This window comes from Mytilus californianus, unplaced genomic scaffold (assembly GCF_021869535.1).
Source record: "Mytilus californianus isolate M0D057914Y unplaced genomic scaffold, xbMytCali1.0.p SCAF_14, whole genome shotgun sequence".
Taxonomy (NCBI): Eukaryota; Metazoa; Mollusca; class Bivalvia; order Mytilida; family Mytilidae; genus Mytilus; species Mytilus californianus.
In genome coordinates this window covers 1,268,250-1,291,832 of record NW_026262626.1, presented here as the reverse complement: position 1 = coordinate 1,291,832, position 23,583 = coordinate 1,268,250, and positions in this window count along the sequence as shown.

The window sequence follows — 23,583 nt, the reverse complement described above, 5'->3', positions numbered from 1 at the left end:
ACAAGTTAAGACATTTGTAAGCAAGGTTGATGGACTATATACATATAATACATGGTCCTGTCTCATCTTATGAGATGTCAAATAATATTCTATAATATCACAGTATATTTTGAACTAAAATTACACAGTTACAATATGGAGGAAATATGCCTTTAAGGTGTAATACATAGTACGTCACATCTGTTTTCATATGAAAAAGGGTCGAACAAAATATCTTCCTTTGAATTTGATAGTTGTATAGAAATTAACCCTGCATTTCATTGCAGAAAAAAAATTCTGAGTCATAAACATATATCTTCAGTGTTTAAAAGCACTATTCTTTTTTTGTTTGGTGATTCTATCGAATATTTTGGAAACTTGAGGTGACATGGTTACTAAAGCTTGAAAACAGGAAAAAAAGGATGAATATTTGATTGTTTTTAATTTTTAAAAATATCTCAAACCTAATCAGCAACAAAAAAATATTAACAAAAATACCGAACTTCAAGGTAAATTAAAAAAAGGGAAGTCCATAAGATTAGACAAAACCAAACGCTTGACTATTTCAACTAAAGGAACGAAAGCAAAACAACTGTCCTATTTCTGACTTGGTAAATGTATTTTTCGAAGAAAATGGTGGGTTAAACATGGTTTAATAGTTATATGTAGCAAAACCTCCCACTTGTATGACATTTGTTTATAGTTTCGTAATATTGACAAGCATGTTTCTGTTCAGATCTAGATATTTCAGATGATGTTTATATCAAAACGACCTTTAAAGACTAGATAAATTGTTTTAAAATTTAGGAAGTGAAGTACATCTATATTTGCAGATACATCAAGTTGTTTAGAGACATCTGGAATAGTATAGTAGGTTTTTCCTGGGACCTACTGAACTTTATGTTTTTTTTTTCATAATATAACAAAATTTAATTCATACGATTGGGAATTACATCACATTTTGATTTCAATTTTAAAGGGATTTAAGTATCAAGATAATGGTTTAAAAACAATTTTTTCTGTTTCTGTTTTTCGCGCAGTATATTATGCAATAACAATTAGAATATGAACAGATAATATTTCTAACCTAGAAGCAACTTAATGCAATTTCATTAAAATGAGATTGATTAGCAAGATGGCTTTCATAAATGATATCACCTACATTTTAAAGTATCAATCAATAAATGTCAATTATATTTGTATAATTATGTTAACCTTTAGTGTGTTGGCATAAAATGATTGCATATATCGAATCAAACATAAACATGCATTGCTAATTGTCGAATGTCATACGGTGACCTATACATGTAGATGCTACATATATGTACATATAGCCTTTGTAGTCATTTTGTCTCTGGTGAAGAGTTGTCTCATTGGCAAATATACCACATCTTCTTATTTGTATATATCATTTAAAAGATAAGACATCACATAAATAAGGACCACAAGATTTAATACCAGCAGGTCATGTATTTTGATATAAAAATAAGGAGATGTGGTATGACTGCCAATGAGACAACTATCCACCAAAGTTCAAATGAAGTAGATGTAAGCAATTATAGGCAACCGTACGGTCTTCAACAATGAGAAAAACACATACCGTATGTACGGCTATAAAAGGCCCCGACATGAAAAATATAAAACAATTCAATTGAGAAAACTAACGGCCTAATCTATAACAAAGCAATTTACGAAAAACGAGTATGACAGACATGAACCAACGGCAACCCCTGAACTACAGGCTCCTGACTTGGGACAGGCACATAAAGAATGTGGCGGGGTTAAACATGTTTGTGAGCGCTCAACCCTCCCCTAACCTGGGACAGTGAGCTCCAATTCTAAATCTTGTTAAAACACATCTTTGAAGATATGGTAATTTCAATAAGTATGGCTCAAAATTAAAGTTTGGTTTGAATAATTGATAAGTTCTAGTATGTATGTGCCTATCCTAAGTCAGGAGCCTGTAATTCAGTGGTTGTCGTTTGTTGCTGTGTAACATATTTGTTTTTTGCTCATTATTTTGTACATAAATAAGGCCGTTAGTTTTCTCGTTTGAATTGTTTTACATTTTTCATTTCCGGGCCTTTTATAGCTGACTATGCGGTATGGGCTTTACTCATTGTTGAAGACCGTACGGTGACCTATAGTTGTTAATTTCTATGTCATTTGGTCTCTTGTGAAGAGTTGTCTCTTCTTATTTTTATATTCACTAATTTCATAGTGCTATTAATTCTTAGAACACTTGGATAAATTAAGATGCTTTGTAGGTCAGTTTACATCCCTTGACAGTTACGCATTTCTTCTCGGTTTACAATACTATATCATAAACCTATAAAACAGATGTTTCCTTTGTTCTATGATACAATGTTTTGATCATTCTGAATGTAACTAAATCTATTGCAATCGTTACAAATCATTGTTGAGTAATAAAGCTTTTACAAATACAATGTAACTGTTGAAGCCAATACTGTTTTGCTTGATTCTATTTATTATGTTCGTTTTGGAGACTCAGAATAAATTTTTCAAAATTATTGCAGCTATGTTCCTTCACTGACCCATTGAAATACCACTTTATAGATAGTATCAACAACACTAACATTTATCTTCCTTTTAATTAATCATGGTATAATTTCCAATTAAACCAATGGAATTAATCAACATGTTCGTATTCTCGCTGTTTTCAATGATAAGTAATGTTTTTACTTTTTATAGTCTGAATACCTTGATTACATTTACTTCCACATTGTTAATTTCATTTCCTTAATGATGACGTTCTGTCAGCTTTTCTTTTCTGAGTAAGTACAATGCATGTTTGTGCAGTGACGTCTCATATATATGTAATGTAATATTTTCATTACTTAAAACTTTAACAACAATGGTACAGATGTCCTTAATTGTTGAAGCTTTACTAACTTTTATCACAAATGTTGGAATTTAATTCAGAATGTGTGATTTCATTTGCATCAATTCGAAAATATAATTTAGATTGCATACAATTATAAATCTTCTTTTTTGGCTGCAGAAAACTAAAGACAACCCATTAAAGATATATGATTTAGCAACACAACTCCCACCAGGAGTGAATGCCGTCGTGTTTTTCATGGCAAGTAAATATTTGGTAACCAGTCGAATTCGGTGATTTCATAGACGAGGAATATAAAAACTTATCAATACCAAAAAGTATATCCATCCAAATATAAAATTACAACTCTACCTATGACGCATACCTAAACAAATAATATTCAGAAACATTGATATGTTATACATAACATGCATGAAACGAGCAAGACTTAAAGTAAGACTTAAAGACGTAAAGTGAAGTAGGATCTGCTTACCCTTCTGGAGCACATGAGATCACACCGATTTTCGGTGGGTTTTGTGTTGCTCGGGTTTAGTTTTCTATGATGTTTTTGTGTATTTTTCATCATTTTTATTTTTTTGCCATGGGGTTGTCAGATTGTTTTCGACTTATGAGTTTGGAATATCTTGATAAATCATGTTGATGTCTTAGACTAGGGTTGCAAATCTCTCAGGCAAAAATGACATCAAACCGTTTTGGGTTACCACAGTGTTACGTGTAGTGCAAGTGACAAAAAATAAAAATAAAACCGATAGCAAAAAAAAAAAAAAAAAAAAAAATATAAAACCCAACAAAATAAACATGTCGATAATTTTATATAATCTTAAAACTTATATACAAAACGATTCTAGAAAGAAAAGTGTTATTTAAGTTATTTCATGAAATAGATAAAAATGATCCTGGTGGATTTTATTTGGTAGCTCTCTCTGCAAGCTGCACTGTACAGTATTATAGATTGATACCAACAAATATTGAAATGTCCAGTATGGCTTTATATTATTGACGCACAAGATGCCACTATTAATTTTAGTTATTAAATTGTTTATATTAATTGCATTCTTTAGCTCAGATTGTATTGCTCTCCTGACTGCTATAATCTCTATTTCACTTGTTTTTGCGTTCGTGGAGTGCTTTTGCTATTTTTGTCTTCGGCTTATTATCTTATTGTATCCACATTTATCACCAATAATGTCATTTACTTATTCTTAACATATTGATTTTGCACTTATCGCTTATTCCTTCAGGACACTTATCAGAGTTATATATAAATATAAATTGTCAGTCGTTATAAAGTACATTAAAATTTAATTAGGATTATACATACTCGGATTTTTACCAATTAAAAAGGACACAATAACCTGTATAGTACTTTAAACCAACTAAATTTCGCGAAACTAGATGAGCGAGAGTAGACAAATAACGAGATTTTAAATAGTCGTGAATAGATTAACTCACGATAGCGTGCAAGCAACATGTTTATTTTTTAAACCTAAACGAGGTACAGTAGAGGCAAAAGTTTGAAGAGCAAAACATATACGCGTATAAGCTACACGGGTGTCATTCGGTATATCGAGAAAAAAGATCGCGAAAGAATACCTAACGGTGGTATTACGATTGGATCGTGAAAGCTCTGATATAGGATCATGAATTCAATCTTATCGAGAAGACATATGCAAGGTCAATTGCTAATCTAATATAATGAATTATACGGATAAATTTACAAACAAATAAAACTGTCTGTCAAAATGGTTCAACATAATGAAAAATCAAGGTTTAAAAGTAAACCGTTCTTACAAAACTACAAAAGGCAGATTGCTCCTTGACATTTCAATGACCTTAAATATGTAAACAAACAAGATTTTTTTCATAATTCGAATGACTAAACAACTTTTCTTTGATAAAATGTCATTCCATTTTAATGATTCAAATGGTTCTTACAGTTATTTTGTTTTAGGATAATCAGAAATTTTGCAAAAAATGGAAATATTTACAAAAAAAAAAGATTTATAGGATCGTGAAAGATCGTGTACCGCTTTTTGAAGATCGTGAAAAATCTGATTTTACGAAAACTCATTATTCAATTGTATGGTAATTTATATTTTTAATTGGTATAGCATATATTGGATTTGCATGACTAATACCGGTTCTCTTTTGTTGGTGAATAACGCTATAATCGTTCAATGCCATTGGATCTGATTATCTTATAATACCAAACCGACTAGGTGCCTTCTGGCAATATCAGTCCTAATTTCCGTCCTTCATAAGTTTTGATTTCTTATACAAATTTAAGATTGAGAATAGAACCTAATCGGCTAAATTGCAGTTCAAGCTGGGCATCATGCACACTCGATCCCGAGGTACGTTGATTGGTAATTTCCCCACTAAGTTGGTACAATGACGTATAGCTATTGTGAACAGACTGATCAAACAATCGAGTATAAATAACGTTATCTTGGTACTTTTTTTAGTTTATGTCAGCGCAGCCACGAAATAAACAATAAATTAGCCAATATTGTCATACAATGTACGCATGAACAATACTCCTTATAACTGAAGGTAACATCCCTTACACAAAAAAAAAAACCGTACACATGCATATATTTCCAGGGCGGATGCATTAAGCATTACAGATACATATATATATACTTTTACCTTTTCAAAAATTTACGCTCCTGAAGGTCATTTTATCTTTGAGATCTACTTATCTAGACACGTTTTTAGTTATTTTAATAACTTTGAAGGAAAGGTGTTGAATTATAAATTAGTGAGTGAAAAAAATGAAAGCATTAATGTCCATTCATATTAAAACAAAAACACACTTCAACTAGTTGCAAGTATATCAATTGGTTAATGAAATATTGTTTTCTGATTATTAAGACTGGTCCGGCGCGGGGCGTTTGCGCTTTTTGATAGGACATTTGCACTTTTTGAATGGACATTTGCGCTTGTTTAGGAAATTTGCACTTTTTGAAAAAGGACATTTGCGCATTTTTAATAGGACATTTGCACTTCCTCAACATAACATAAAAAATAATGTAATATAAAAACCATACATTTATATACAGCTAAAAGCACCAACCATTTTCCCATCATGCTTGTGTCAGATGAAAACAACAACAATCCAAGAGAGTTGATGGGAGTAACTTCCTTATAAGAACCATGACTCTTTCTTAAATTCAACAAGTACAGCAGGTGGTTTAAAAATAAAATTTCGGGCTTCACAAATTGAAACAATCTTAGATAAATTATGATGGTACAATTCCTCGGACTATCCATGCAACAGAATAACCACAAGAGGAATTTAGTTTCCAATTTTAATCCACTAATAAGGAAGCTAATTGAAGAATTTCGGTCAAAATTTAATAGTTCCATCCATAAAAGTTACGTTTTCTCTATCGTTTACCAAGAACATTACACTTGTGCGCATTACCATTACATTTGCGTGCATTCTTTTAGAGTGAAACTCAGGTAAATAAGGTAGATTAATATATAACTATTATTTTCGAGCAGGATAAGTCCGTTTTATTACGCACACGCACTTAGTTCTGGAACAATATACAGATAAAAATGCAGAAAAATAGTAAATCTAAAGATTAAAAGTACTAATTTCACCCGTCGTAACATGCTCAAAAATACACGTACATTTGTAGTACGCTTGGATTCTGCTGGATGCCCAAAGACTTGGAGGAAAATAGAAATCCGGTGAATTACCTTTGCAATTATTTACGATGCATCTCTATGAAATATCCCCCTGACTTAAGTGTTCTGTCTATACGGAAAGTAAATCCCCCCCCCTTTTCACCGATTTGTTTCTGACAAACGAAACTCCATGTGTGTGTCTTGGTGCAATTTTACAAACTGAATTACATTATTCATTAAATTGCCATTCGGTTGAATAATGAAACAGAATGCTATTTACTCTTTAATATTTGCAATTGTAAGCAAAGGCTGCGCGCAAACGTAAACAGAAATTAATGTTTGGTTTACACGAATATTTTTTTCTGAATTTCTCTTTTGTTCGGATGAACTTTCAAAGACTATGTGAACATCTTTCCATGACTATGGTAAATTTTCTAAAGATTACAGGTATGCAACTATTATAGCTAAAAAGCGCAAATGTCTTGTCAATTTTGTTCAGGTGTATCAAAGTTAAAAGCGCTACTGTCCTTTAGTGTTACAGATAAAAAAAGCACAAACGTCCTGCGTCTGTCTGGTCACGCCTTGTCTTTCACGACCGAGATAATGCGTTGCCCGATCTTTCACGATCAATTTTGATGAAAAATCAACAAAATTCAGTGTTTTTAAAAACAAAATGAACGGTTTCAATTGAAAAAACTTTTATTTTACTGTATTATCTGTCACACCAAAGATACAGTTTCAAACATATCATTATATATTGGAATGTAGTCATTATAGGTACAACACGTATTCTTTTTTAATGAATCCCATAGACTTGTGCTGCGCCTTTTGTGTTTTCTCATAAAGTACTGCATATTTTATTTATCTTATTGCACAGTATAATTGAGAAAGTTGAATCATTTTGACAGACTTTTTTTTCGGATTTGTTCCGCGTTTTGAAAATACAACAGATTTTTCACAGATTTTGAAGTAGAATTTCAATTAATTACATTCACGATCCGATACCAGATCTTTTACGATCCGATCGCAATGCTTGACCACCGTTAGGTATTTTTTCACGATCATTTATCTCGATATACTGATTGACAGCCGTTAGCCAGAGCACAAACAGAAAAGGGTCTAAACGGATTAGTCAAACATTCCTAAGGTGAACATTATCAGAAGCAGGTGCTGTCTCAGATTAAGCACTTTTGCGTAATTTTATGGACTGGAAATAAATTTCTGGCATAATCTATCGTTTAATTCATGCCAAAAACCAAAACATTTAAAAAGTTTTCTCTAAAAAAGAGTCGGAAGATTAAGAAAGGGTTACAAATTCACAAGTCACAGTGAAACCGTCAAATCCATGTCCAAACACGAAAAAGGACGAAAAAAAAACATAGAAAGATTTATGTACCCTTACAAACGTTGTTATACATATTTCCTTCTTGAATGGCTTCGTTCAATAGCTTTAAAGAACCATAATAAGCCATCAAATCGTGTGTAGAGTTTAAGGTTTTATCATAACGAATTCAAATCAATACGAAGCGGTGAGGAAGTACATTCTTGTAATACACTTTATTGTAAAATGAAATCTATTGACATCAAGTTGAGTAATAGGACAATTTAAAGGTGCATATCAAAGAAAGGCATTATCTAAAATCCTTTATAAGAATTGAATGCTGTAGCGCTTCTTGGTTCAAAATGTAACAGTCAATTTCGGTCATTTCGTTTAAATATTTTAAAACATCATCCAGTTCTGATATTTACATATTTTTGAAACCCCCCCAAAAAAAAAAAAGATAGCCAAAAAATTATGTTATTCACGTTTTGAATCTGAAAGTAAAATTTTGATACGGCTTATCATCACCAATAATGTCATTTACTTATTCTTAACATATTGATTTTGCACTTAAAGGTTTGAATATCCATCGTTATAAGTTCTTTCTAACTGCCTTACTAAAATTATATAGTATCATGATTAAAAATTATACTAGATAGATGATCATCGTTAAATAACGAAAAGGTGAAATAGATAGTGCTTTTCTGGTGCACTTTTATGCAACATCCACTCTTTATATACATATACCAATTTACCTCCTTGACAATGAGATTTTAATGTCGTGGTACGGTGTATGTGGAATTGTTCGTACTGTTGATAAATTGTAACTTGATAAGATCAAAGGAAATATACATTATCTATTACATAACTTGACCGTTTGTCCTTTATTGAAACAAATCTTTCACCTTAAGTGTTCTGGTTATGTAGCCAGAGAGATATATCATTTGATCTATATATTTCTTATTTACAAATAAAAAATAATAAGAAAAATTATAATTACTGCTATTGGAAGAAATTCTTCAACTTCGTACTCTATTTGGTCTTTTTAACTTTTCTGATTCGAACGTCACTGATGAGTCTACTGTAGACGAAACTTTCGTGGCGTGGAAGGTTTCAATCCTGGGATCTATGATGAGTTTATTCTGAACAGCAGTTATCTTACACTAGTCAAAACTTGTAAAGAAACTGTCGATAAAGTTTGGATTCTGGCAAAAAATACCTGTACCGAGTTAGAAATAGAACAGTAATATATCATTTGTTCTTATATATGATATTGAAATTTTTTTTTTTTTTTGCAATTGATACTAGACTTGTACTTGTATATGTCAATAACGACAGAAAAACATCAAGACATTAAAAGGTCACTATAAATCGTTAACAGTAGAAACATATTTGCATATTCGGGGGCCTAAAAAATATATGAATAAATTCAACAGGAACCATTGATTATTTGAGGTAAACGCGATGAATTCCTTAAAAGACAAACGGGATATCAATACATAAAAAAGAGGCGGATAATACCAAGGGAGCATTCATAAGCCGTAAAGAAACTGACAACGCCATTGCAAAAACGACAACAAAAAAACCCCCAAAAAAATAAAAACCGTCGAAACGACAAAGTCCACAAATAAACATACAGTAAACTTTATACTGAGCAACACTGACCCTACTAAAAGCATTATAATCTTTCATACCACATGCAAATTCTGCTTTATTTGCTACTAATATAATAACAAGAAATATTAAACTCATTTCCCAGCTTAAACTTATACCAGTGGTTTTTCAAAAAGTGAAATTTTGTTGTTTTTTGGTATTTGTTCCTTAATTTATTATATGAGTAAAAAGATAAACTCTACAGGATATATCGGAAAAATATTAAAACTATTTGAAAAAAAAACGTATTAATGCGCACTACATGTACTTTTAAGTGTACATGTACTTTTGTAACATAATATCATTTTTTTGTTTAGGCTATATGACGTAATTATTATAGTTTAGATAATTGATACATATAGGTTAGAATAATCAGATTTCAGATATCACTGGATCCCTTTTTCGTTTTATAGTATCTTTCATGACGGCAGCAATAACGGTAATATGTTCAATGCAAACACTTATTAATTGATAAACAACATTACTGTTGAATTGTTATTTTCTGTCATATAATTGTCATATAAGGTATAGTACCCAGCTGTGTCGTGTTTTTCTAGCGATTTTATCCGTTTCTTTTACTGTGGCAATGCTTCCTTTCGAGGTTAACAAACATACACTTATTTTTTTTTCTGGTAAGACGTGAAACCAAAATATTGAATAAAATCATTTTTTCTATATATATACGAAGACAAAAATTCAGCGTAAGAGCACATTTACAGACTCTGTACAAAAATACTTGTTGTTGCAGTTAAAATTAAATACATTGTGAGAATTAATAAATATTCATATGTCTGGGTTTTTTCGTTAACAGTCAAGGTTTTTTCGAGTGGTGTTCAGATTTATTCGTCCAAACTAAGAAGCGTGTATTGCTGTGGTTGTCGGTGGTTGTTGTCTGTCATAATCATTTTTCATTTATTGTTTTAGCATTATGCAGACTGTTGGTTTTCTTTTTTGAAATGTTTCAGGTTTTGTTATCCTGGACCCTTTTGAACTTATAATATGATACGAGATTTGCTCATTGTTGAAGGCTTTACGATGCGGTGATTATATAGTCCTTTGGTCTGTGGTGGTATTGTTTAATTGTCGATCATACCACATCTTCAGATTGTTATATAACTAAATTATGAGATACTGTAAACCAACTAATTTTCGCGGATACTTTATTTCGCGTTTAGCCCTTTGTAGCCAACTTTGCCGCGATTAACTTTCGCGATTTTTAAATTATTATGACGTATTGATATAAAGGAAGATAAAAGTTTAACAAATTCGCGAAGATGTATATTTGCGTTATTTTTAGACTCGCGAAAGTCGCGAAAATAAATCGCTTGCGAGAATAAGTTGGTTTACAGTAGTTGAACATCGGGATACTACCGTCACATTATCTTATATTCGCTTGATTATGTATTTTGTATGCATTTTAAGCAGATTTTGACCAGATTTAAAAATTTAATAAATTTCACGTTGGTTTCATTTGTCTTGTGTAATCTCTCGAGAGATCTATTTGGACTTTGCACTATGCATTTTCCGTTAAATCATTAGAGAAGCTGATTTTACCGCTTTAATTTTTTGAATACTTGTCAAATATTTATCCGGTCCCGATATTTCAACTCCGCAATTTGAAGTTTATCTATTAAACAACATCGAGTGGATATATATCGTTATCAACGCTGTGGTATAGTAGAATATATATGTACATTACATTTGGACTTAAATCGTAGAATGTAATATTTTTGTTCAATATATATAATTTGAATGTTATACAACTACCTTAAAAATCAATGGGATCCTAGATATAAGTCCGATCCGTTTCGTTTTTCTGGAAAACCTCCATGATGTACGCTAGAGGCAAAGGTTGCAGGGCCCAGCATATATACGTGTGTAAGCACAAAAATGGAAAGGATCTAAACCTTTCTAAGGTCAACTTCAACTTTAAGTTGCAGCTTCAGATTGAGGATTTTTGCATAATTATATGAACTGAATATAAATTCAGACAAAATTTACCATTTGAATCATGCCAAAAAACCAAAGCACTTTAAAAGTTTTCTTTAAAAAAGAGGTGGAAGACACAAAAAGGGTTACAAAATCCACATGTTACAGAGAAACCGTCAAAACCATATGTCTAAACTAGAAAAAAAAGACGAAAAAACAAAAAAACACATTGAAAAATTTGTGTATTCTAACGAACGTTATTATAAAATATTCCTTCTTAAATGGCTTCGTTCAATAGCTTCAAAGAATCATTATAAGCCATCAAATCGTGTCTAGAGTTTAAGGTTTTATCATAACGAATTTTGAATCGATACGAAGCGCTGAGGAAGTACATCCTTGTAATACACTTTATTGTAAAATGAAATCTATTGACATCAAGTTGAGTAGTAGGCCAATTTATAGGTGCATGTTAAAGACAAACATTGTTTGTTAATCTTTTATGAAATTGAATGCTGTTTAGCGCGTCTTGCTAAAAATGTGTACACTTGCTTTCATTTCGTATAAAGTTTTTAAAACACGTTATTCAGTTCTTATATTTACAGGTTTTTGAAACAAAAAAACTAAAACATATGTATATAATTCACGTTTTGAATCTGAAAGTAAAACTTTAATAAAGAATAAAATACAAGTATGAGTAATATATGGGTCAATAATAACAGCCACATTAAAGAAAATTTTAAGAAAAAAAAATGTTTCTTCTGATAATATAAATTTTGTTTCTATTGTTAAATAAGGTATTTTTTTTATTTAATTGTGATAAAGAAAAGGAAATTTCCAAACTAACGAATATGGATTATGATTTTGCTCATGTTGTTTCAGATACGTTTGAACTATCCAGTGTAACAAACTTTTTCTAAATACCTCACTGTGGTTATATAGTATCACAACTATAATATATAAATGATAAGCGTTGAATAACGAAATGGTAAAATTTTATGCAACATTCACTCTTTGATATACATATACCAATTACCTCCTTTACAATGAGATTTTAATGCCGTGGTATGTGGAGATGTTCATACTGCTGATCTATTGTACATTCTGGTGCACTTTTATATTATATTCACTCTTTGATATACATATACCAATTTACCTCCTTTACAATGAGATTTTAATGCCGTGGTATGTGGAGATGTTCATACTGCTGATCAATTGTAATTTGATAAGATCAAAGAAAACATGCATTATCTATTATATAATTTGACCGTTTGTACTCTAAAGAAGCAAATCTATCACTTCAAGCGAAAGGTACATAGAGGGATATAATTAATAGCTTTTAGTATATATATTTTAACTATGATTATGATTAATTTATAAGTACTGACAAGGAAGAGAAACTGACCAACAGTTATTTTACACAAGTCAAAACTTGTAAAAAAAATAAGACATTAAGAAAATCCCCATACGACATTTAACAGTAGAAAAAATATCTGTATTATAAAAAAAAAAAACAAAAAACGAATAAGACCACCAATAACATGTGGCACTTGTCGTGTAACTAATTAAGGGCTATTATCACAACAAATGTTACTTTAATTCTGAAAGTATTATAATTATTCACATTGCACGAAACTCTTCTTTTTTTGCTGCTGATATGATAACTAGAAATATTACGGAATACATTGGAAAAATGTCAAAACTGCTTCAAACTACTAGTTAATGTGCGTAAACTTTAAAGAGAGAGGCGAAAGATATCAAAAGGACATTCAAACTCATAAATCGAAAATAAACTGACAACGCAATGGAAATAAAAGAAAAGGATTAAAAGACAAATAACAGTACACAAAACACAACATAGAAAATCAAAAACAGATCAACACGAACCGCACCAACAATCGGGGGTGATATCAGGTGTTCCAGAAAGGTAAGCAGATCCTGCTCCACATGAGGCACCCGTCGCATTGCTCATGTAAGTACAAATCCGGTGGTTCTGTAGGTCACATTCAGGGAATAGAGGACGGCATTGTGGTTACGACAATTGGTACATATCCGTCGTCATCTGTGAAACAGATATTCCATAACGGTCAACCAACTCGTGATGGCGTCCGTAACATTTTCGAATTTTCGGGATGATTTCAACTTCATCACTTGGAGCTCTTGGTTTTAATAGCTTCCTTCTGAGCAGCCGCCCTTTAAGTGTACATATACTTTTGTAACATAATATCTGCTTATTCGTTGGGCTATATGACGTCCTTATTCGCTCTACTATGCCTTTCATGACGACAGCAATAAGAGAAATTTGTTCAATACAAAAGCTCAATTAATTGATAAACAACATAACTGTTCAATACTTGTTTTCTGTCATATTATTGTTACTTAAGGTATAGTACTCGACCGGGTCGTATTTTTCTTATGATTTGGTTGTTTCTTTTAGTGTGACCATGTTTCTTCTCGTGAATATGATGTTTTAAAATGCCAAAAAAAAAAGATACATTTATTTTTTCTGGTAAGACGTGAAACCAAAACCCTAAGTATATAAAAGGGTTATTGGTATTAGTGATGATAAGTTATTATGACTAATAATACATTAGTTTGGGTTAAGTTAAGTAAAGTGATTAAGCAAACTTCCTATACATGTAGGATAAAATGTGATCTATTTATGGATTTACGTTTGAAAAAAACATGTTCAAATCAATTATTTTTTTCTTCAAAATACAATATCAAATCAAGCAAATAAAATTGTTAATAATGATTTTGATAATGCTGTATTTACACAATTCATCAAAAACATTGACGTTGATTTGAATTGGTTGCTTTGTGTCATATCAATTAAGCTTGTATGTGTATTCTTTGTGACCGAATACACATACTTAAAAATATTAACAAAAATAGGGGAAGTTCAATCATAAATCTTCACAAAATCAACCCTCGACTTTATCAATCAACGGCACGAATGGAAAACAACTGTCATATATCTGACTTGGTACGTGCATTTTCGGACGAAATTGTGGGGTTAATCCTGGTTTTATTGATTAAGTTTTTTCGATTTCAATTTGGTTCTATTTTAAGGCAAAGTTGACCTTAGATGATTAAGCTCTTCAACTGTTTCGGTTCTTATACATCCCTCGGATTTCAAATGTTTGGCATTGAGCGTTCCTGATGAAGGTAAATCCAGAAAAGCGCTTCGGACGCATGAAATTATTAAACGTGTTGTTTTCAATTTTTTACATCACTGGGTCGATACCTCTGCTGGTGGACTATCAGTCCCCGAGGGTATCATCAGCTCAGTAGTCAGTACTTCGGTACTGACGTGATTTATAACAAACTTTTCTAAAATTGTCCGTTAATAAATTTTGAAATTATAAAGAAACTAAGGTTTCAACTCCTTCAGGCAAAGTTGACCTTAGATGAAGGTAAATCGAGAAAAGCGCTTCGGACGCATGAATTTATTAAACGTGTTGTTTTCAATTTTTTAATCGTTTTGGAAAAGAAGAACAGTGAACAAGTTTGTCTATTGCGAAGAGGAATCCTATTTAGCCTATGTATACATTCTTTGTCAAACAGTAACATCACACCATAATAGCATCCTTCAATTATATATCTATTCAATGTATGAGTGCCCTGTTGTTAGTTCTTATGTACGTTTCATAAAGGATCATGTAATTTCTATTGTACAATAATACTGCGAGGTTATGGTTAAATGTATTTAGAACGGGAAAATAGTATTTAATTTAAATCGAAAAGGATTAAATAATAACTCATCATCTTCCGGAGCACATGATAGTTTTGCTTTAGTTTTAAGTCTTGTTCTTTGTGATTTTTTAATTTTCTATGTTGTGTTATAAATACAAGTAACAGTCTTTTTCAACTGATATTTATAGTTTGATCATATATTGTGCTGTTACACCACTGTTCCAGGTTTTGGGAGGGTTGCGTCCTCACAAACATGTTTAACACCGCCACATTCTTTATGTGCCTCTCCCAAGTCAGGAGTGTAGTTCAGTGGTTGTCGTTGGTTCATGTCTGTCATATTTGTTTTTCGTAAATTGTTATGTTAAGGCCGTTACTTTTCTGAATTGAATTGTTTCATATTCTTCATGTCAGGGCCTTTTATAGCCGACTGTACGGTAAGGGGTTTTCTCATTGTTGAAGGTCGTATGTTTTTTTTTGAAATTTGGTGGATATTTGTCTCATTGGCAATCATACCACATCTCCTTATTTTTATATTGTCAATCCTTTGTGATGGAAAACGTGTATCAGTTTACGTTAGATAAGATAATAATCAATTACCAATTGAATCTCCTCTTGTTTGCAACCTGATCACCCGATATAATTCAAAAACGCATTTTATAAGAGTAAGAAGACAGGTGTCACATATGGGAGTAGGATCTGCGCACCCATCCGGATCATCTGAAATTACCCCTGTATTTAGGTGGCCTTTTGTTGCTCAGTTTTTAGTTTTGTATGTTGTGTTTTGTAATCTGTTGTTTGTTGTTTGTCTTTTTTCGTTTATTTATAAAGCGTTATCAGTTTGTCATAGATTATAGTTTGAATATCACTTTGGTATCGTTCGTCTCTCTTTTAAAACCATAACAAAATAAAAATAGAAAAATGAACGCCAAAAATCGAATACCCCCTTAGGACGGATGGTAAAATAATCGAGTATGCTGAAGGAATAAAAAAAAAATGACTTACCCATTTCTTTTATTTTCTAACGACAACCTACAGATGCGTATTGGTCTTTATACACATCGTACTTAACTCTGTATGTAATTTCAAATTATTGATTTAGAACTATTAAATCCTGTGTTATGTTTCATCTAGTTCTGAAATTCTCTTTGTCTGTAAAGCATACATAAGACTCGGAGCTATTTATCTGATACGGTGCATTAAATGTAAATTCAGCATGATCTAAGGATTAGTATAAGGATGACATATCTAAGGTTTGTCTCGTATATAAGCTGTGTTGTCGACAGTAGCTGACTTATGGTCTTATTTCATCGAACAGTTTCCGTATGATCTAAGACACGTTAATTTATTGATAGCATGAATGGCATCTTCTGCCTGGTCACGGACAAAAAATAATTGAAACACATAATAATTAGATAGAAATGTACTACACGATTCGATATTACTGGAAAACACTTCTTTTTTCTATTTGTTTGATGTAACTCAATCAAAGCAATACATTTGATACGAAGAACGCTAAACAAAACAACGTGCGCTAAAGGAAACGATATACGCTAAAGGAGCGTTTATGATATCGGTTATCTACGGTTTATGGTATATATTATCGTTCGTACTTGGTACGTTTAGCTTCCGTATAACGTTCGTGAAGCGTTTCGTTTGCGTTCGTTCATAGTTCTTGTAGCGTACAGGATTCGGATATCATTCGTTTTGTAAAATTTTACGTTACACGGACATTTACGACCGATTTTGAGTGCGCAAGACACGGGTTATCTTAAAAAGTCATCTTTGAGTACGCTCGAGACCAATTTTTCGAAGGCAAATGTATATGATGTTTGGAGAATCAAACCAAAAGCTCAAAAATGAACTAAACTAAACAGCCAATTCCGTCAAAGTTCAAAATAATAAGCAGTTTGCACACTAGTTTAGGCATCAGAAGCCATTGGGCTGTTGGCAATCCTCGTTCAAATAAATAAAGAATTAGAATACATTTAAAAAATTTCTTGATTAAGAAACAATAAAACCGATGACACGGTGATGATTTCACTTTTTAACTATTGTATCTTTTCTAGGAATAACATACCCGCATCCTATATATATAGAATTGAGAATGGAAACAGGAAATATCTCAAAGAGACAACAACCCGACCACAGAGCAGAAAACAGCTCAAGGCCACCAATTGGTCTTCTACGCAGTGAGAAAAACCCACACCCAGAGGCGGGCTTCAGCCGGCCCCTAAACAATAATGTATACTAGTTCAGCAAAATGGACACCACACTAGACTCCGAAACATATAAATAAACCAAAATTTTGAAAAACAAACAAGACAAACAAAGACTAGATGTTCATGACTTTGGACAGGCGCCATATGTACGGTATCTAGATTTTACAGTTAATGTGTTGTTAAATGATTTTTAACAGTATCCCTCCTGAAGTTTTAGGGGTTTCATTTACTACATTTATACTGCACGTGAAACAAAGGAATATTCAGATTAAGTTTTGTTGTTTACAATAATTAACCGCTGTTTATATTTGTTTTTTTTTTGTTTCTACATCTTTTCTGGACGGTTTGCACCTATTTAGATATATCATTATATTAGTTCAGAACGGTTATTCGATCAATAACATAATACTTGCTTGGATGTGTACTGATTGATATTTAAGTCATTAAAAACGTGTTTTTTCTATAAGTTGAAAGTTGATTTTCAACTAGCTTTTAGAAAATGTTTGTACTTATAGATCTTTTATGTGTGTCTTTTTGTTTTTATTTGGTAAGTTGTTTTGCGCTAAATACCAATAGATGAATCAAGCAACTGATTTTTATAGTTTGTTTAATTGCATTGTGCGTGGTTAGGGTAGTAGGTTTGAGCGATCAGAAACATGTTAACCCCGCGACATATTCAACATTAAATGAACTCTGCAGTTCATGGGTTTGATATGACTGAATATTGTTTTTTTTTAATCTGTCTATTTAGAATTCTATATACATTTGTCACTTTTTTCATCTTTATCAATAAACACAATGCCCTCAACATGTTCCACCCTCTTTTCTTTGCAGGTCTAATGTACATATATAACACTCACCAGTTTATTATAATAAATGATCATGATGACTTAATAAAAGCCGAAGTATGTCCGAAGTACAGTTTCCGCGTCATCAAAATCGCCAATCCAACGCAAATTTGTTTTCTGTTTTACTTTTATTTTGGCATATCATTGCAAATACGCAAAGTTCATTTCACAAAATTAGTTCTTTAAATTTTAGAATTAAGTTCTTACTTCGAAATTATCGATAGATGGTAATGTTTAAAACGGCCATTTTTATGAGGCACGAATTCCACTGATTAAGAAAAGACATAGGGTGAATAAAAATACTATCAACAGTATTTGTTTTGCAATGTTCCAATAATTTATTGTAAGTACTTAATGTATAATTCGAATTTGTAAAGTAAAAATAGTATCTTCTTATTACAATGACATTTAACCAATCACGACATGTTCCACCCATGTTCTTTCACTAAAAAATAAAACATTTGGTGACTATGTTGAACGCATCTATCCCATCGAACTTGAGATATAGGATACAACAGATACAGTTGAGTCTGCCTCATATCTTGACTTACATCTAGAAATTGACAATGATGGTAGGTTTATAACAAAACTTTACGACAAAAGAGATGATTTCAGCTTCCCAAATGTGAACTTTCCTTTTCTATGTAGCAACATTCCAGCAGCGCCTGCATACGGAGTATATATCTCCCCGTTGATACGATATTCCAGGGCTTGTTTTTCTTATCATGATTTCATTTATAGAGGTTTGCTGCTCACAAGGAAGCTATTAAACCAAGAGTTCCAAATGGTGAAGTTGAAATCATCCCTTCGTAAATTTTACGGACGTTATCCCGAGTTGGTTAACCGTTATGGAATATCCGTTTCGCAGATGACAACGGATATGTTCCAATTGTCGTAACTACAATCCCGTCCCCTTTTCGCAAATGTGACCTAGCGAATTAGACTTATCACCGGGTTTGTTACATGAGCAACACGACTGGTGCCATATGTGGAGCAGGATCTGCTTACCCTTCCGGAGTACCCGAGATCACCCCCAGTTGCTCAGTCTTTGGTTTTCTATGTTGTGTTTTGTGTACTGTTGTGTACTGTTGTTTGTCTGTTTGTCTGTTTGTCTTTTTCTTTAATAGTCATGGCGTTATTAGTTTATTTTCGATTTATGAGTTTGAACGTCCCTTTGGTATCCTTCGCCTCTCTTTTACAGATTTTAATGATAGAACACCCTTTACTTAAAAAGCAGGCAGCACTACACTCGGAACAAATGTCATTCAACAATTACACTGATCGACTAATGAATGGGAAACAGCCATAAAAGCCATCAGTGCAATCTAAATTAAACATTTAGGCAATGAAATTTATTCCAGCATACTTGATACTGAAATAAGCGCATCCTGTCTACATATAAACAAGAAGTTAATGTTATCAATAAAGCTATAAAATTATACATGGAAACGAGACTACCATATGACACAGAAACCGACAACTCCCACACTTAATAAAATACAACTCTGTAAAATACTAATTAACAAATGTTATCAAACATTCAACCAATACACTGTAAGAATCTCATTTGGAGAGGAAATACCATATTGTAAACATGTGTTTTCAATATTATGGTGTAAGGATTAACCTGTTCCGGTTTTATTTATATTGTTTTCTTGACTGACTTTTGATCTCTGTCGTTGTAACGGGAGAACTCTCCAAATAATTAAATCAGATTTTAAAATTTGTTGAAGCAAACTAAACATTGACTTTTTTATTATTGAATACAACAGTTTACTTTTCTGCAATTATGTCTGTTCATGAATGATTTCTAGTTAAAGAGATTTGTTTCCCTGAAATATAAAATATCCAACTGCTCATATTTAGAATTGTTATTGGTAAGTTCTATCTCAGTTTCTGGATGATTTTATTAAATCGTCACGTCAAGATTTGGTCTTCAGCAGTCATGTTGGGGATTATGAAAGAAACATTGGAACGTTTGTATTGTTTTTGCATTTTCACAAGTCTGGGCATTTTATAGCTTACCATTAGCTCATTGTTGAAGGCCATACGTTTACATATAATTTCTTAAATCTACTTCATTTGGTCTTTGGTGGATACTTATTTTATTGGCAATCATAACAAATTTTCTAAACTTAATATCGGAAATAAAATTGAGAATAGAACCTCCCCCATACCTCTAGCCATTGTAGAATAAACAAACACACAGCAATACGCAATTTAAAATCAGTTTAAAAGAAATCTGAGCAGAATAGGTAACAAAAGAAGCTAAGCAAAATGACAGTGATACATAAATTAACAAAGGACTACTAGCCGTTACTGACATGCCAGCTCCAGACCTCAATTAAACCTCAATTAAACTGATTGAAAGATTATGTCTTTATTAAGACTTTTTGTGCCGACTTTCTATCTTGAAATATATTTTGACAGGAAAGCAACACATTATTTCGTCGTAATTTTTGCGATGTCAGGTTTAGTTTCCCATAGTGGAAGCGGAAGATAGTTAATAAATATACACAAATCCTTGCGTCTTTTATACCAGTTAGATTAAAAACAGGGAACCGTTTTTAACATAAGCAGAATGTCGATTTAAGTTTCCACTAGGAACATACGTTGACATTTACGAACACAATATGTCAGCGAAGGTTAAACTAAAACGATTTCTTAACCGATATTAAACAGCATCGGTATCAATTTCACTAAAAGTGATATTTCGTCGTCTTTGGTATCTGTTCTTTGATTTATTATTTAACGATTAAAAGGGTCAATTCTACGTATTATTTCGGGAAAATGTCGAAACTATCTGAAAATACTTTTTTATGCGCACACACTTTAAGTGAACGTGTATTTTTGCAAATAGTTTGTAATATATATATATCAATCAAGGTTTTTTCGAGTGTCGTCCAGGTTTAATCAAACAAAATTCTTATAGGTTAAAATGTGATCTAAATGCATTTTCAATCGGGAAATCACGAAAGTAATTCAACTCAAGTACTTTTAAAAACAAGAATGTGTCCATAGTACACGGATGCCCCTCTCTCACTATCATTTTCGATGTTCAGTGGACCGTGAAATTGGGGTCAAAACTCTAATTTGGCATTAAAATAAAATGATCATATCATAGGGAACATGTGTACTAAGTTTCAAGAGGGACGAAAGATACCAGAGGGACAGTCAAACTCATAGATCGAAAACAAACTGACAACGCCATGGCCAAAAATAAAAAGACAAACAGACAAATAATAGTACAGATGACACAACATAGAAAACTAAAGACTAAGCAACACGAACCCCACCAAAAACTGGGGGTGATCTCAGGTGCTCCGGAAGGGTAAGCAGATGCTGCTCCACATGTTTTCAAGTTGATTGGACTTTCAACTTTATCAAAAACTACTTTGACCAAAAACGTTAACCTGAAGCGACCAAAAACTTTAACCTGAAGTGCGACAAACGAACGAACGGACGGACGGACGAACGGACAAACGGACGCACAGACCAAAAAAACATAATGCCCCTAGGTGGGGCATAAAAAAACAATGAAAGAGAACAGAGAAAAACCATGTGCTATCAACGAAATTTAGAATACGGTATTTACATCTTTCATAAAACAAGTGTCGGTCACTTGTATTGCATGCTTTGAGTCACATCTATTAAAAAGTAAAATAATAAAAATACCGAACTCCAAGGAAAATTCAAATCGGAAAGTCCCTTATCAAATGGCAAAATCAAAAGCTCAAACACATCAAATGAATGGAAAACAACTGTCATATTCCTGACTTGGTACAGGCATTTCCTTATGTAGAAAAGGGTGGATTAAACCATTGTAAGAGTGTATATGTGTTCTTTATGACAAAATACACGAACTAAAACAGTATGAACAAAATGTTCGAACTCCAAGATAAATTCAGAAAAGGGGTATTCCATAAAACCTTACAAAATCAACGCTCGACTATATCAACCAACGGAACGAATGGAAACAACTGTCATAACTTGGTACGTGCATTTTCAGAAGAAATTATTGGGTTTTATAGGTAAAGTTTTCGATTTCTTTTTCTTTATCGTTTTTGTTGTGGAAAAGAAGTGCACTGTACTATTTTGTCTATTACGAAGAGAAATCATATTTAGCTTAGGCATACATTCTTGGTCATACAGTAAGTAACAACACCACAATAATAGCTTCCTTCAATTATTTATCTATTCAATTTATGAGTCCCCTGTTTCGTTAGTTCTTATGACTTCTCATAAAGGATCCAGAAATTTCTATTGTACAATATTAATGAGTGGTTATGGTTAAATGTATTTAGAACAGAAAAATAGTATTTAATTAAAATTAAATGGATTAAACAAAAACTCAATCATCTTACGGTGCCCCTGAGATCACCCATATTTATCTTTAGTTTTAAGCGTTGTTCTTTGTGCTTTTTAATTTTTCAATGTTGTGTTATTAACTATACCGGTAACAGTCTTGTCTATTCTTTGTTATGAAAAAAGTGTTTCAGTTTACGTTGGATAAGACATGAATCAATTACCAATCCGCGTTTGTGTGATACCTGATCACTGGATATGATTTAAAAACGCATTTTATAAGAGTAAGAAGACATACGTCAAATATGAAGCAGGATCTGCGTCCCCTTCTGAAGCAACCGAGACCAACTCTGTATTTTGGTAACCTTGTGAATGGTTTTCTGTGTTGTGTGGTGTATACTGTTTTTTTGCCTTTTCGTCGTTTTTCGTTTTTTGCCATGGCGCTGTCGGTTTGTCTTCGAATTATGGATTTAAATATCCTTTGGTGTCTTCAGCCTCCCTTTTAAAACCTTAACAAAACAAAAGGAAAGATATAAATTGAACGCCAAAAAGGGAAAACACCTTAAAGATGGATGTTTATCGAGTATTTTGATCGAAATAGAAAAAAACTTACCCATTTATTTGTATATTCTTACAAAAACCTACAGATACATCTTGGTCTTTTTACATTACTCTGTATGTAATTTCAAATTATTGATTTTTAAACTAATAAATTCTGTGTTATGTTTTATCTAGTTCTAAAATTCTCTTTGTCTGTAAAGCATACATAAAAGACTCGAAGCTATTTATCTGACACGGTGCATTAAATGTAAAATTAGCATGATCCAAGGATTAGTATAAGGATGACATATCTATGGTTTTGTCTCGTAAATAAGCTGTGTTGTCGACAGTACCTGCTTTATGGTCTTATTTCAGGGAACAGTTTCCGTATAATTTAAGACACGTTAATTTATTGATAGCATGAATGGCATCTTCTGCCTGGTCACGGACAAAATTCTTTCAAACACATAATAAATAGATGAATAGTATATACACGATTCGATATTACTGACGCTTAACAAACGATATGTACACTAATGGAAACGATGTACGCTACCAGAGCATTTATGGTATTGATTATTGTATTGTTAATGGTAT